Source organism: Hevea brasiliensis, chromosome 12 (assembly GCF_030052815.1).
Source record: "Hevea brasiliensis isolate MT/VB/25A 57/8 chromosome 12, ASM3005281v1, whole genome shotgun sequence".
Lineage (NCBI taxonomy): Eukaryota > Viridiplantae > Streptophyta > Magnoliopsida > Malpighiales > Euphorbiaceae > Hevea > Hevea brasiliensis.
Window position 1 is genome coordinate 16,814,282 of NC_079504.1, and position 16,447 is coordinate 16,830,728.

A 16,447-nucleotide genomic window follows, 5' to 3' on the forward strand; every position below is an offset into this window, starting at 1 on the left:
GGGACTTAGTACCGGGGATCGGTTTCAAGGTTTTATTGACTTTGGGGATCGGCCAAAATATGGTGTCTACAATGGACATAAAATATTACATTAATTTTTATTTTATTATATTGTATTAATAATTATTTTAATATTATATTCGATAATTAGATTAATTATAAAATAAATTTTAAAAAAATTATCTCATAATTAAAGATATAATAATTAGATTAATAATTATTGTTTTGTGTGAGCTCAATTATGGTTTCATTTGTCAAAATGTTCAAATGTTCAAACATAAATAGTCCAACAGCAGTTCCATTTTCTCCTTGTTCTAATTTTCAAAAAATAAAAACTCTCCATATTGAATATAACTCTTCCCTTTGTTGAATATATCTTTCATGATTATGTCAATTATTTCTTGGGAGTTGATAAATAAATTAATATTTTTAGAATATATATGGCAACTTTTTTATTAATATATATATATATTTCTATGTCTAGCCTGACTTGGTCTATTGGTTTAAGGCACATATCATTCACCTGGTAAAGACAAATTCAAATCCTCACACTCCCGATTCCTACTTAAAAAAAAAAAAAAACTATTTCTGTGAGATCTTATTCAAATTTTGAAATCTCGCATCACAAGATTAGTGATGTATTCACATTTATAAGTTTTTAGGACATACTTTTGCATATAGTTTGGCCTTGTAAATATTTATTTTATATACATTTAGTATGATTTAGCTTAGTTTACTCTACTTTTTTAATTTTTCATTTAATTGTATTTTTTTTCTTACCCTTTTAGGTTGAATTGAGGTCAAAAGATGTTGGGAACAGTTAAAAGGAGAGTTTAAGTAGATATGGAAGTCCAAGAATCCTGAAAGCAATGGAGAAATTCAAGTTTTAAGCAAAATACTACACAAGCATTAATGTGGTCGTACTTTTGGTCGTGTAAAGACGGAAGCTATCATAACATAAGTTGTGCTTCTAGTAACACAAGCAGTGTAATGATGAGCCATGTTGTTGCACTGATAATGTGACGCCCCTTACCCGTCTATTGTATAGCCGAGTAAGAAGTGTCACATTTGGTGCCGGAGCACCCTATCTTGTTTTATCATATCTATTGTAAACTTTTGATGTCATTTAAAATATGTATTCTATGTGTAGATTTTTTTTTATATCTTATTTCTGTGGAGACCCGGACAGAGCCTCCCCTTTTTTATTAGCATCTGGCGGGTTTCCACTGATCACCTGTTAATATGTCCATATTCATTTCATACATTTCCATATCATATTCTTTTTTATCATATCATTCACAACTATTTATGAGATCTCAAAATGAAGTATCATCTATTGCATTCATATGGAAATTCATAGATAATAAATTACAAGTTTTCATTTCAATCTCAAGTTTAATTATAAGTCCAAAATGAAATACATCATGACTAGACATAATGAACCAAAATACTAGTCCATACATGGGCCCTATCAAAATACAAAAGACTGGTGAAGTGACTCTGGTCGATGGCGATCCGCCTGAACTCTGTCCGAACACTCTTACCGTATACCGCCGTGGTGGTCACGATCTTCAGTACCTACGCAATGGAAAACCAATGCGCTAAGCATAACGCTTAGTGGTGCATAATTTATAATAACCATAATTAAACAATTGAATTTATATCTGTAAATCATAATTTTTGGGTCTTTTACATTTTTATTGCTCTTTGAAAACAATTAACATTATTGGGATATTTTATGATTACTTATTGTATTTTAAGTCTTAATTAATTTTTATCAGTACCCAAGAAACCTATAACAAATTATAAAAGCTGGATGCACTGGTTTATACTGGTTAGACAGCCATATGTCTGCCCAAAGATACATCCGTCATGCACGAGGTCGGGTCGTCGCACGAGACCATTGTCGAGCACAAAACTCACTGTCAGGCTTGTAAAGCCAGAAATAAAGTTAGGCACAATGGCCAATGGGTAGGCATATAGCCTGTAGAACAATCATATCAGACATATATTGTCAATTCATTATTTGCTCTGTAAGCAATACTGCTATATGTGGTCCCTAATTGGTATACCAATCGATCCAACTATATACATATAAGCCTAGGCATACTTTAGGCAAATTAGTACTATTAAGCACTTATAGTTTTATTATTTCATGCTATCTACTATTAAGGGTTCATAACATATTTTTATTTCACTTCATGCACTACCCATGCTTTATACCATTTCCATGTTATTATAATGGGAACATAGGTCCCAAGCACTTATTCGTATAACTTATGTATTTATCACTCTCATTATTTTATATCATGTACTATACATATTTATAGTATTGTTATTTCATATATGATGGAAACATAGTTTCCAAGTGTATTTTCCTATGACTTATGTGTTTAGCAAACCATTTAGGTAAATTTACATTTTATGTATCAACTAATTTTATATCACCTCGTAGTGGGAAAATAGGTCCCACATACCTATTTCATGTAATTTAGCATGTAGAGACTTATTAGGGATAAGTCCTTACTAAAAACAATTTAATTCAAGAACCTTTCTTTAGGTTCAGTTTCACTGTTTTGACTTTACATATCACGTTGAGCAATTACACATTATTACTTATTTCTTTGAAATGTATATATATCACTTTATAGTGGGAAAATAGGTCCCACATACCCTTTTATGTGGTTTAGTGTTTAATGGCTTGTTAGGGTTAAATTCCTACCATAAGATAATTTATCTCATGGACCTTTCTTTGGTTTCAGTTTTTGTGTTTTACTTTTACCTATCTATATGATCAGTTTGTAGCCACTGTTTGGCCACATTTCCTTCATGAAAGTTGTTCCTCTATGTCTTATCTTTGTTTTCCCTTTTGAATCATGTCAATTCGATTTTTAGAACTCAATTTATGGTTGGATAACCATAACTAACTCATTCCAAGATTCTAGTTCCTTAACTAAGCAGCTTTTGGACTTAAATTTTTCCTAATTAATGGAATAGGTTGCAGTCACTTTTAGGCATGGTGATCGTCATAAAATTTGTTGCCCTATTTCCTATGACCATTGAGAAATTTGTATCACAATTTTTCAAGTTTTGTGGAATTATTTATGGCTAATTAACTGACCTGGGTTCATGTACCCTGTGCCAACAGGGGCTCAGTTCAGGACAGTGACTGCAGGTCACTTTTTGAGATTCTTAAATTCATAATTTGAGGAAGGTTCCTGAAACAAAGTTGTAGCCCTGTTTCTCAGGTTTCAGGAAAGGTATGGCTCATCTCAATTGGATTTTTCTAGTGGGAGTTATGACTAAAAGACTGTTCTGGGGTCAAGTGAAGTTTGGTCAGATTACAGGTTTTGATGCAGTAACTTGTTTTAACTATTTGACCTAATTCTCTTAAATTTTGGGTTTTGGTCAAAATACCAATTTTGTAGGTATGTGTCTTTTGGACATTTTGCCACTAGTTTCACTACATTTGAGTTCTTGTAGACCAAGTTATGGCCATTTTGCCAAAACTAGTCGGGTAAGTTTATGTCCAGAAATTTCTGGGCAACACAGGTTTAGACAGTTTTGTAACCCAACTTGGGCAAGCAATTTGGTTTGGTTTTTGGCATTTCTGGGTTCAGTGGTCTTCATGAAAATTGTAGCCCTATATCTAAGCTTTCCAATGGTATCAAATTCAGGTCATTTGGACCAGTGTAGAGGGAGTTATGACCAAATGAACACATACTGTTCATTTGGTCATTTTTTGGGTTTCAGTGTTTAGTCATCCGGGTTTGGGCAGAGAATTGGTCATGATTTTGATAGAATTTGGGCATGGTGTCTGCGTGAAAAATGGGCTATTTTAAGTCTAATTTCACCTCCAATTGGCCTCATACAAATTGGAGTCACACATTTTCAGTTATAGTTCAATAAATGGACTGGACTCCTTAAGTCCCAACCTGCAGAAAATCAAACACTCCCAATATCTCAATTCCTCCAACTTTCTTACTTCAATTTGCATGGATAACACTTTTATAAGCACAATCTCAACTCAATAGGTCAATTTTAAGTATTTACACAAAGTCCTCAAGCATTTACACAAACCCTAGTTTTTCAAAGTTTCAAATTTACACAAACACTACACAATCAACTCCCAAATATTTCAACTCATCACAAATTCTCATAGAACCATTTTTCATCACTTAAAAACAACAAACCTCAAGTTCCATGGCGGCCAAAAATCAAGGGTTCTTTCCTTCAAATTTTCTTTTCAATTTCATGCAAATTTTCACTTTATTTAGCATGATATTCATGCTTAAAGAAGAGATTAAAAGTTTAAAGCACTAACCTTTGTGGTGACCCAACTTCAAGCTTCATAAACTTCAACTTTTCTCCTCTTTATGGGTATCTATAGCTTCCTTAGGGTGTGGGGAGTATTTTTTGTGAAGTGGGCTATGGGTTTTGGGTGGATTAAGCTTGAGAAATCAAGCTAGGAAGCTTGACATCAATGGAGGAAAGAAGGAGCAAAGGTTCTGGCTCCATGGGGGAAAGAGAGAGAGAATAAATGGAGGAAGAAGATGGAAGTGGGTGGGAGTTTGTCCTCTAGTGCTTATTTATAATTTTTTTTAATTTTTGTACTTTAAATTTTTTAATTTTCCTAATATTTTTCTTTTCTTTTCTTTTCTTTTCCTTTCTTTTCTTTTCTTTTCTTTTCTCTTCTCATTTTCCTAATCTATTTCATAAATTTTAATTAATATTAATTATTTTATTCTCTAAATTTTTATTTTGACATTTAGGTCAAATTCACCTCTGGGAGTGAAATGACCGAAATGCCCTTCATAATGTATATCGAGTCATTTTTATTATTTTTGTACCAATTTATAAATCCTCTAAACTTTAATTTATTTTTCTCTAAATTTTTTCTATATTTTCTTAACATTTATTTCTTCAATTTATGCCTCCTCACTATAGTTTAGGTGTAGTTCCAGACATTTTGATTGTCTGAACAGACATTAATCATCGGAACAGTAAAATGTACGGACTACCTACGGTGAGGGTGTTACAATTCTTCCCTACTAAATAAAATTTTATCCTCGAAATTTACACAGTGCAAATAATCGAGGGACCACTATCTCCTTGTCTTTTCGCCTTTTTGTGTTATAATACTTTACTTTTTCTTTAGTCTGTCTTATTAATCCTAGTTCTACAATCTTATCATTATCTCGATTTACTATTGGAAATACGTAGCTCTACACAATAGTCCCAAGTCGGTACTGTAATCTGTAGCTTACAGCACAAACATCAAGAGCATTGCATAGTTACCACAGTATATCCCAATAGACTAACTCTTTTTTTTTTTTTTATCCTCAACCAGTTATGTACTCATCTTCTTTCATCTCATATACAGCCTCCTTCTCATTTCCATCTATTATCTTTGATACGATCCTTTTCGGTTGATAATCTACCATAACTTTATGGTTCAAAGGGTTGGTGACAAGCATGTCATCTTTTAACCCATCTATCGGTATCCTCTTCCAACAGGAGGTACAATGCATATATAGGGGTGAACAAAATTACAGTCTATCAATACATATTTAAAGGTATTACAATTAGAAAATGTACCTTTGACAACGTCTACCAGGTCTGGCTCCTCTCGAGCCATAGCGTACACGAGGGGTGCTACTTCAACCTTGGGTTGTTCTATAGTCTCAGAAGCTCTTTATGATGTACCAGCTATCTCTGGTCTTATCAGTCTTCTACCCCTCTGTACTGTCGGGGCATACCTCTGAGTATGTGGTGGAGCTGTGGGAGCACTCCTCCGTGGGCAATCTCTCAAAAAATGCTCTGTGGACCCACATCTGAAACATCCACCCATTAGCAATCTATACTTTCCTTTGTGGTTCTTCCCACAATGTGTACAAACTGGCATCGAGGTTGATCTCCATGCTATAAGACCCGCAGAATTGCCAATTGATACACCCGTCTGACCTCCTCTCCTCGAGCCAAATCGAAACCTCTGCCTCTGTTCTCTGCTCTGAATCTGACCCTGAGACCCCCTGGGTCTCTTGCTCTCTTTAGTAGTTTGTCTTTGGGTGGCAGTCGGACCCTCTCTTGTCTTTGCTGTCCCTCTGAAGTGCTCATCATTTCTAACTCTCTCTACTGGGGTCCTATATATTAGCTGGGGAGGTGGTGGCATAGGTCTGGTGATGTGACAAAGCAATTGAGTCATTTGCTCTAGGAAAGCCTGCTGTGTCCTTACTAAAGTACCCAACGATGGTTCTGCTCTACTGCTACTACGCCCTTGACTAGACGTAGGTGCAGGTGCATGACCCTCTACCTCTTCCTCTATCAGTTTTGGAGACCCGTGCGCTGACTGATTGGATGCCATCGATCCTATAAAACAGACAAAAAAAATAGATCTACATTAGTGTCACCTCGACTCTATCTAAAGGCCCATGCATGTGATGCAACTATTTCTTTCTATCTATTTAGGTCTAGGACTGCTGATACACTTGAATTGTATAGATGTTTTTAAGCACATTTATATTCTAAATCATAGGATTTAGACAAGTATTTTCATGCATAATAGTTGATTTCATTAGTTTTCATAAATTCTATTGCCAAGCCCTTAATTCCATATTTTCTGTATTATTTCAGGTGTTTTGGTGAAGCCCCAAAGGATGGATATGCAAAGGAAAGCCTGGAGAGGTAAAAAGACAAAGAATTGCTGCTGATACAAAGTACACGGGTCATGTAAACCAAGCACCAGACCCGTGTAACTCCCTGCCAGAAGAAAGCCAAGAGAATCGATGAGAAACACAAAGTACACGGGTCGTGTAAGTAGACTCGTGTAATCTGCAGGAACCCGTGTAAGTCTCTGCTGGGCGCAAGCTTGAAGAAACTTATAGGAATAAAAGTACATGGCTCGTGTAATCATGCCCGTGTAGTTGGCACAGACCCGTGTAACTTTCTGCGCCCAAATAAAACCACGCGATTCTCCTCCAGCAAATTACACGACCCTACTTTGCGGGACCCGTGTAGTGACACACGAGCAGTGTAATATGCTACAGCATGTTTTCTGACTCGAATTCCCTTCCTGTTTTCTGGTTCGAACGAGACTCCTAAAGCCTTTCGAACTCAAAATGACCTAACCCTAGGGTAACCAATATAAATAGAAAAGAAAACACTAGGAAAGAGGTCGGTGACTGTCGTCAGGAATGCGGCTGAAGGTTGCTGTTGTCGTGCTCTACATCAATACCAAAAGAAGTCTTTTAGCTGAAGCTCCACAAGATCAAAGCTGAAACTCTCTTTGGTTCCTTCGTTTCATCTCCTTAGACAGAATTTTATTACTTGATTTCTTTTGCATAACTCTCCTTTTTTATTGTTTTTACTTTTTTTGTCATGACATTTGCTGAACTCACCATGAGTGAGTAGTTTTCTTATTTTGGATTTGGGAGAGTAGCTCTTGTAATTATTATTATGGATGAACACTGAGTTTTATTTATTGGATTTGAGATTCGTTTCTTGATTTAATTTCTTGTGATCTTAATGCATTCTATGTGTTGGTATCCACTTAGTTATTATAGATGTTAATTGAAGGACTGAAAGGTGAAGATTAACATTAGAAAATCGAGATCTTAAATCTAGGAATTCTAACCTAGACATAGGCTGATACCTTTGTGGAATCTAAAAATTGGTCAAAGGTCTTAAAGGATTTTAATTGATTTGATCACCACGAAAGTAGGGTTCGAGTTAATTAGAATACACCCTAGATGCCTTGAGAGAGGATCTAGGATAGCTTAGGATTGATTTCCATCAAGGAAAATGATCCTCAATTCAGTAAATAAACTAGATAACATCCCTAGTATGATTCAAGTGTGAAATCTTAATTCCAGAATTGCTTCAAATAAATCATTTCATTTTAAGTTTATCATCTTAGTATTTAAAGTTAACAAACTTCATTCCCTAAGTATTCGATAGCCTAGACAGTCAAGATTTCTGTGTAGATTGGTAATTGCTAAACAAAAATTCCTAGTGGGAATGATACTATACTTATCACTTTATTACTTGTTAGCGATACGTGCACTTGCGGTAATTGCAAAATAGCGAAACAAGTTTTTGGCGCCGTTGCCGGGGAATTTTGTTTTTAGTAATATTAAGCGATAGGTGATTTAGCTGATTTAGGCAATTATATTTATTATTTAATTTTATTTTACTGGTTGTATTTCTTTTCTTTTCGCTCAGGTACCTGATTTGGTATATGACCAAAACAAAGCTAGAAGAAATTTTGGACTGTGATCCAGAAATAGACAGAACTCTGAAAGCCATCAAAAAGGAAAGGAAACATCAACAGCACGATCAAGGAGATCCCGAAATCCCAACCATGGCTGATAATAATGACAGAATAAGACTCTTGAGAGATTACGGAGCTCCATCTGTCCAAGGATTTCAGCCCAGTGTCACTAGACCCACAGTGGAAGCCAACAACTTTGAATTAAAACGAGCATGGCTCCAAATGATTCAACAAACCCAGTTTGCAGGTTCACCAACAGAGGACCCACACTACTACCTCCAGTGTTTTCTTACCTTATGTGATACATTCAAGATGAATGGAGTGTTTGATCAAGCAATAAGACTTAGAGCATTCCCATTCTCCCTTCGAGATAGAGCAAGGAAGTGGTTACTTTCTCAATCGGCTGGAACATTCACTACCTGGGAAAACCTCTCTGAAGCTTTTCTAGCAAGGTATTTCCCACCTGCAAAGACTACAAAGCTGAGATTTGAGCTCAACACCTTCAGACAAAAGGAGGGAGAATCATTCTATGATGCATGGGAAAGATATAAAGACCTACAGAGGGAATGTCCACACTATGGCATAGAAGATTGGTTATTGGTGCAAAATTTCTATAATGGATTACTACCCTCTACAAGGAGCACAGTTGATTCAGCTGCAGAGGGTGATCTAATGGAGAAAACAGTGCCACAAGCACTTGAACTCCTAGAAAGGGTTGCATACCATAACTATGAGTGGTCAAACGAAAGAGGAAATGCAAGAAGAACTGCAGGAGTCCTGGAAGTAGATGCCCTGAGCATGATAAATGCCCAGTTTGATCAGCTCACAAAGAAACTCGAAAGAATGCAAGCCAACGCAGTTGGTACAAATAGTCAACATGAAAGCAGCTACGAAGGAGGGTACATGAATTCAGAATACAGCAATTTCAATGAACCTACAGAATAGATGAACTATGTGAATAATGGAGGAAACTTCAACCAGAGGCAGCCAAACAATCCGTATTCAAATACTTACAACCCTGGATGGAGAAACTACCCAAACTTCTCATGGTCTAGTTAGCAGAACCAGCCAATAAACAAGCAACAAGGGTACAAACCTCCAGCACCCCCTGGATTTCAGAACAGAGGTCAGAACCTTGCATAGCCATCGCTACCTCTCCAACCTCAATAACCTGAACCAAAAATGACCATGGAAACCATGATGGAAGGATTCCTAGCAGCTCAACAATAACAAACTGAATTGATTAAACAGCTGACTTCCAGAATGGACCAACTTGCTACCCATAACAAGATGCTAGAGAATCAAATTGCTCAGCAGGCAGTTCTTCAAGTAAGGCTGTTGGCAAACTTCCCAGTCAACCAAAAATGAACCCAAGGGAGCATTGTAAGGCAGTTACACTGAGGAGTAGGAAAACTCTAGTACAACCAGAGGTAGAATCGACAGAGAAAACCATAGAAAAATCTAAAGACCAAGCAGAGAAAAAGGAGGAAGAAGCTAAGAAAGATCAAGAAGAGGAAGCAAGGAAGACAAAGAAATTACCAGAACCATACCAGCCTTCCCTACCTTTTCCTCATAGATTTCACAAAGCCAAATTAGACAAGCAGTTTGGGAAGTTTTTAGAAGTTTTACATAAACTTTATATTAACATCCCTTTCACTGAAGCACTTTCTCAGATGTCATTTTATGCCAAATTTCTTGAGGAAATTCTGTCAAAGAAAAGGAAGCTAGAGGACTATGGAATAGTAGCTCTAACAGAGGAATGCAGTGCCATTCTGCAAAACAAACTGCCTCCAAAGTTGAAGGATCCAGGAAGCTTCTCCATACCCTGTATCATTGGTAACAAGAAAATAGACAAGGCCCTCTACGATCTTGGAGCAAGCGTCAGCCTCTATCAATATGCAAAAAGCTAGAAATCGGGGAACTGAAACCCACAACAATCTCATTGCAATTGGCTGATCGATCCATTAAATATCCTGTAGGGATACTTTAAAACATCCCTATCAAAGTTGGCAAATTCTTCATTCCAGTGGACTTTGTTGTCCTTGAGATGGAAGAAGATGTCCAAATTCCCATCATCTTGGGAAGACCATTCTTGGCAACCGCTGGAGCTATCATAGACATCAAAAATGGACGATTAACCCTCAAGGTAAGAGAAGAAGAAGTGGAGTTCAACTTGTTCGACACAATGAAACACAAATTTGAACCTGATGAATGCTTCAAAGTTGACATAATTGACGAACAAGTTAAAGAGGAATTTCATAAGACACATCCTAAAGATCCTCTTGAAGCATGTATTGTGCGCAGCCACACAGTGGATGATGAAAATACTGAAATAGCAGCATGTGCACAACAGTTGGCAGCTCCTCCACCCCTACCTTTAGCTAAGGCTTCAGAGATGGAGGATTTGAAGGAGGAACAAACCGAAGGTATGCTCCAGGAAAACGCCGAACAGGTAAAGCTTAAATCTCTCCCGTCTTCGTTAAGGTATGCATTTCTAGACTCAAATTGTAAGTATCCTATTATAATCAATGCTAGCCTGTCTAAGTTAGAAGTGGAAAAATTATTAAGAGAACTTAGGATCCATAGCAAAGCATTAGGGTATAAAATAGAAGACCTGAAGGGAATCAACCCTTCGATTTGCATGCATAGGATACCCATGGAAGAAAACAGTAAACCCACAATCGAACACCAAAGAAGACTTAACCCAAACATGAAAGAGGTAGTCAAGAAAGAAATTTTAAAACTTCTAGATGCAGGTATCATATACCCAATTTCTGATAGTAAATGGGTTAGTCCAGTACATGTAGTTCCTAAGAAAGGTGGGACAACTGTTATCCGTAATGCAAGCAATGAACTAATCCCTACTAGAGTAGTCACTGGTTGGTGAATGTGCATAGATTATAGAAAATTGAATGGTGCCACCAGAAAAGACCATTTCCCCCTCCCCTTCATTGACCAAATGCTAGAAAGATTAGCGAAACACTCTTATTTCTGTTACCTGGATGGGTATTCGGGATTCTTTCAAATTCCTATTCACCCAGAAGACCAAGAAAAGACAACATTCACTTGTCCCTATGAAACATTTGCATATAGGAGAATGCCTTTTGGTCTTTGTAATGCCCCGGCTACCTTTCAAAGATGCATGATGGCTATATTTTCTGATTATATTGAAGATATTATGGAAGTTTTTATGGATCATTTTTCTGTCTATGGAACTACTTTTGATGATTGCCTAGCTAATTTATCTAAGATGCTGCAAAGATGTGAAGAATTAAACCTTGTCCTAAATTGGGAAAAATGCCACTTTATGGTAAGGGAATGTATAGTTCTGGGACATTTGATATCAGAAAGAGGAATTGAAGTAGATAAGGCGAAAATTGAGATCATTTAAAATATGCCACCACCAACGTCAGTCAAAGGAGTGCGAAGCTTTTTGGGACATGCAGGATTTTACAAAAGATTTATCAAGGACTTTTCCAAAATAGCTAAGCCACTTACTAACTTGTTAAACCAAGATGTTCCCTTTGATTTTGATGAAAATTGCCTTGTCTCCTTTAACAGAATCAAAGAGGCCCTGATATCAGCACCAATAATGCAGCCACCGAATTGGGAGCTACCATTCGAGGTTATGTGTGACGCGAGCGATTTTACAGTTGCAGCAGTGCTCGGGCAAAGAAAAGATAAAAAGCTCCATTCTATTTATTATGCTAGCAAGACACTCGATGATGCACAAATTAATTATGCTACCACAGAAAAAGAATTCCTAGCAGTGGTATTTGCAATGGACAAATTCAGATCTTACCTCATCAAGTCAAAAGTCATTGTATTCACAGACCATGCTGCAATCCGGTACCTTATGAACAAAAAGGAAGCAAAACCAAGACTGATTCGATGGATTCTACTCCTGCAAGAATTTGACCTTGAAATAAAGGACAAAAAGGGATCTAAAAATATAGTAGCTGACCATCTTTCTAGACTAAAACTGGAGTACATGGAAGATTTCGAAGATTTGTCAATTGACGATTCATTTCCTGATGGCTTGCATTCTCCAAAGCTCCATGGTACGCTGACTTTGTTAATTTTCTTGTATGCAAGGTATTACCTCTAAACATGACTTATCAGCAAAGAAAAAAATTATTGTATGATGTGAGATACTACATATGGGAAGAACCACTACTATACAAGAGATGTAATGATAGGCTGATAAGAAGGTGCATACCAGAGGAAGATATGGAAAGTATCATTTATCACTGCCATTCATCACTATATGGAGGACATTTAGGCACTTCAAAGACCGCAGCCAAGATTTTACAAGTAGGGTTTTACTGGTCACATTTATTTAAGGATGTAAGATCCTTTGTGCTAGCTTGTGATCAATGCCAAAGAACAGGTAACAGTTCAAGAAGGAATGAAATGCCATTGCATGGTATACTTGAGATATAATTGTTTGATGTATGGGGAATAGACTTCATGGGAACATTTCCCTCTTCCCATGGAAACAAGTATATCCTGGTTAGAGTTGATTATGTGTCAAAATGGGTAGAAGCTATTGCAACGCCAACCAACGATGCAAGAATGGTCACTAAGTTCCTTAAGAAGAACATCTTCACAAGATTTGGCACACCACGAGCGATAATCAGTGATGGAGGAAGCCACTTCTGCAACCAACAATTCGAAACACTACTGAAAAGGTATGGAGTGACTCACAAGGTGGCCACACCTTATCATCCTCAAACCAGTGGTCAAGTAGAAATATCAAACAGGGAATTAAAGCAATGTGCACCCTGAAGGAACGGAAGCGTGAAAAACACAAGATTATACCATTGAATTCAAAAATTTTCACCTAGGGTCACATGCACCATGCAAGATTTATTTTTATCTGTTTGATTTCAATGATAAACAACATATTAAAACTCTTTTAATATGTTTTTGGATCTGTATTTGCCATTTAAGATTTTAAAATTAATCAGATTAATTTTAGAACCCTAGATTAAATCAAGAACGATTACACTAACCTCTTGATGTGCTGCAGCGTGTCTGCGCCTTTGAGATTCGTCTTCAAGATACCAGATGTTGTCCCTCTAGCTTGTCCACACCAAGAACACCTATGGCAGCCCTTGAACAGCTTCTAAAGCCTTTTCTATTAATTAGAAATTCAAGTTCTGCCTTTTAAGAGATTAGAGATGTAAACAGGACACTAGAAACAATTTCTAGTGTTCTTAATTCAAAGAGATTAGAGATTGATGGCTAATCTCTTTGAATTGATGAGAGATGAAGAGAAATAGCTGGAGAGGCTCAAAGTGGCGTGACAATTGAGAGGAGAGGCTGCTGGTTATGTTTTCTTTTCATAACCACACTTAAATAGCTAGGTTAACACATTAAACCCTAGCCACATGTCACCTTTTGATTAGCTCTAGGTTTAAGTGACCCAATCACATTGTGCCAAGTGTCAAACCTATATTTAATCTTGATTTTAATCATCTTACATGATTAAAAAAACATTTGGCAAGCTTATGTGTTATGCCATGTGTCACCATCTCATGGTGCCACGTGTCACACTGTGAAATGACCAAAATACCCCTGTGTCTTAATTTTGAGTTCTTAACCCAAAATAATTATTTTCTTCTTCTAATTAATTTATATCAAATATAAATTAATTAATTAATCTCTATTAATTAATTTCTCATCAATTAAATTCATATTTAAACACTTTAAATATAAATTTAATTTATACTACACATCCAATAATCTAGATTTGGTTTCAAGTCATGCTAGGGACTTTGCAATTTAATTGCAAACCAAATCTATTTAATTAATCAATTAAACTCTTTAATTAATTAATTAAATCATATTTAAATAGGTGATAACTTGTGTATGTGTGTGACTTACTAGGCTCATCACTAATTGGCAATGAGACATGATATCAACTCTTAATATCATCAGAACTTTTTCTTACCATAAATGATTTCTCTAAATCATTTTATGAACCTCATAGACCATGGTTAACACCTAGCATAGCATGCCATGGCCACCCAATTAGTAATAAGATTTACCTTAAATGAACCTATAATCATATGTTACCATGCACTAGAATCTCTCTGTTACAAAATCCCAACTCAAGCTGGAGTCATGGTTTATGTCAAACTCCATTTGCTATGAATATTATGTTCTCTTTTAATTCCAATTCTTGATTAAAAGATTTTTCTCATTAGAAACTCTTTTCTGAATAAATCTATCTGTCCTGGCCAGGAACTTGAAACATCAAGAACAATTAAATGAACATAGGATTTTATCTCTATTTACTTAGAGGAACAGATTCCATCTTGATCAACTCCTACCTCCATATATAACTAGTGAGCCAACACATGCCCATATACCCATACATAGTACAAGTATGAAAGCAAAGATCAAACTCAAACTACCTATATACAAGATAACTATGCTATCTCAGGTCTAAAGATTATATGCACTGATATGATTTATGACAAAACATTGACAAGAGTAAACTCCATGTGCTTGTCATAAGTGTCACTGGTTCGGCCTACTTATCATTTATAAGTGCCTATCATGTTTGTTATATGGCATGAGACTCACCATTCCATCTTATTTATATCTCATATAAATAACTTGGGAACAAACATGAATACAATCTTTCTGGATAAGTCATGTCCTTATTATGAAGTATCCTCGATTGTGAACCTATTTATGATACTTTGTGCTAGAAATATTGTCACTCATATTCTTAACAACTTAAGAATAATATTTCTCACAAAATATCAATGGACCTTTTCTATTACACATAAATATATTATGTAAACGGAAAAGTGGAAATGCCTTTTATTATTAAAAATATGTACAAGATACATACTAAATGATATGCTCTAGGGCATACTACTAACACACCCAACTTCATTCACAAAAAATATCCTTCACCAAATACATAGATTTTCCACTTTTAGAGCAAATCAGGTTGCAAGAAGAAATCAATGGGCTACTTGACAGCATTGGGTGGACAAGGTTTGCCCAACTCCAATTTTCGGCCTATAAAGACACAACGCTGGAATTTTTGGGCAGCTTCAAGGCCAACTTATGGCCCACCGACAGGGAAGACAGGGGCAGAATTGAGTTTCGCCTACTTGGTGTAAACCGGGTAATGAATATGGACGAGTTCGGCGCCATCTTCTGCTTTGATAGTACCAGCCACCAAGAAATCCCAAGGAACCGCATGCTGTACAACAACATCAACTGTTGGGATTCCATTGCATCAAACACAGAGCCCTACAACTCCAGCAAATCCAAATCAACGGGCATCACTAGTCCGGCATTGCGATACATGCATCGGTTTGCCGCCCATGCCATAATAGGCCATGGCAATAGCCTCGGCGTTGTCAACACCAGTGAGTTATTTTTCCTATAGTGCATGGTCATCGAGCAGCGGTGCAGCACTGGCTTTTTCCTGTGCACTCCGACGCCTTTGCCATCAGCCTACTGGGCACATAGTGCATGGAGGCCTTATCACCACCATTGCCCTCCACTTCAGCTTTATTCCAGGACATCACAGACTGCTCTTTGTTACTGGAACATCGAAAATTGATCAGACTATTTGCATATCCATGGGGATATGTAAGAAGGTAGACAACAAATGCTACTTGGTGGACGCCGAAGGAAACACCATCCCTCGGAGAGACGAGGCAAGGGAGGGACCCGGTGAGACTTCACAACCCCAAGAAGAAAGGTAAGAGCGGATGTTCGAAGAGTCCCCTGTCCAAGTGCCTCCATACACACCACCGCCGACAGACCCGGTCCTTGCATACCTGTAGCGCATGGATACCACAATATACGGAAGGATGCGAGCTATCGAGGACAGCCTCCAGGAAGCACATAACAAGCTGGACATTCTAATGGACAAACTAAATGAGGAGGATGAGGAGGAAGAGGAGCAAGGATCACCATCATCATCATCAGAGGCCTTTTAGAGATAGGACTACAGGATATGATCTTCATTGTAATATCTTACATGTCCTAGTCCTAACTCAAAACCATAGGTCTCTTTTATTTGCTTTTTGTTCAAAAATTTTCCATGCTTAATAAATATTATACTTCCTTAAAATTTTTATACGCATTATCCAATCTTGCACATTATATTGACATCGAGGACAATGTCTGATTTGAGTTTGGG

General features: G+C 36.9%; 1 non-coding gene across 1 annotated transcript; it reads right to left on the reverse strand.

Moving 5' to 3' along the window:
• Nucleotides 1-8,745: 8,745 nt before the first annotated feature.
• On the reverse strand, nt 8,746-8,852 carry LOC131171548 (small nucleolar RNA R71). The gene has a single exon (XR_009142208.1). It is a non-coding gene; the product is annotated as a small nucleolar RNA R71 (small nucleolar RNA).
• Nucleotides 8,853-16,447: the final 7,595 nt, after the last annotated feature.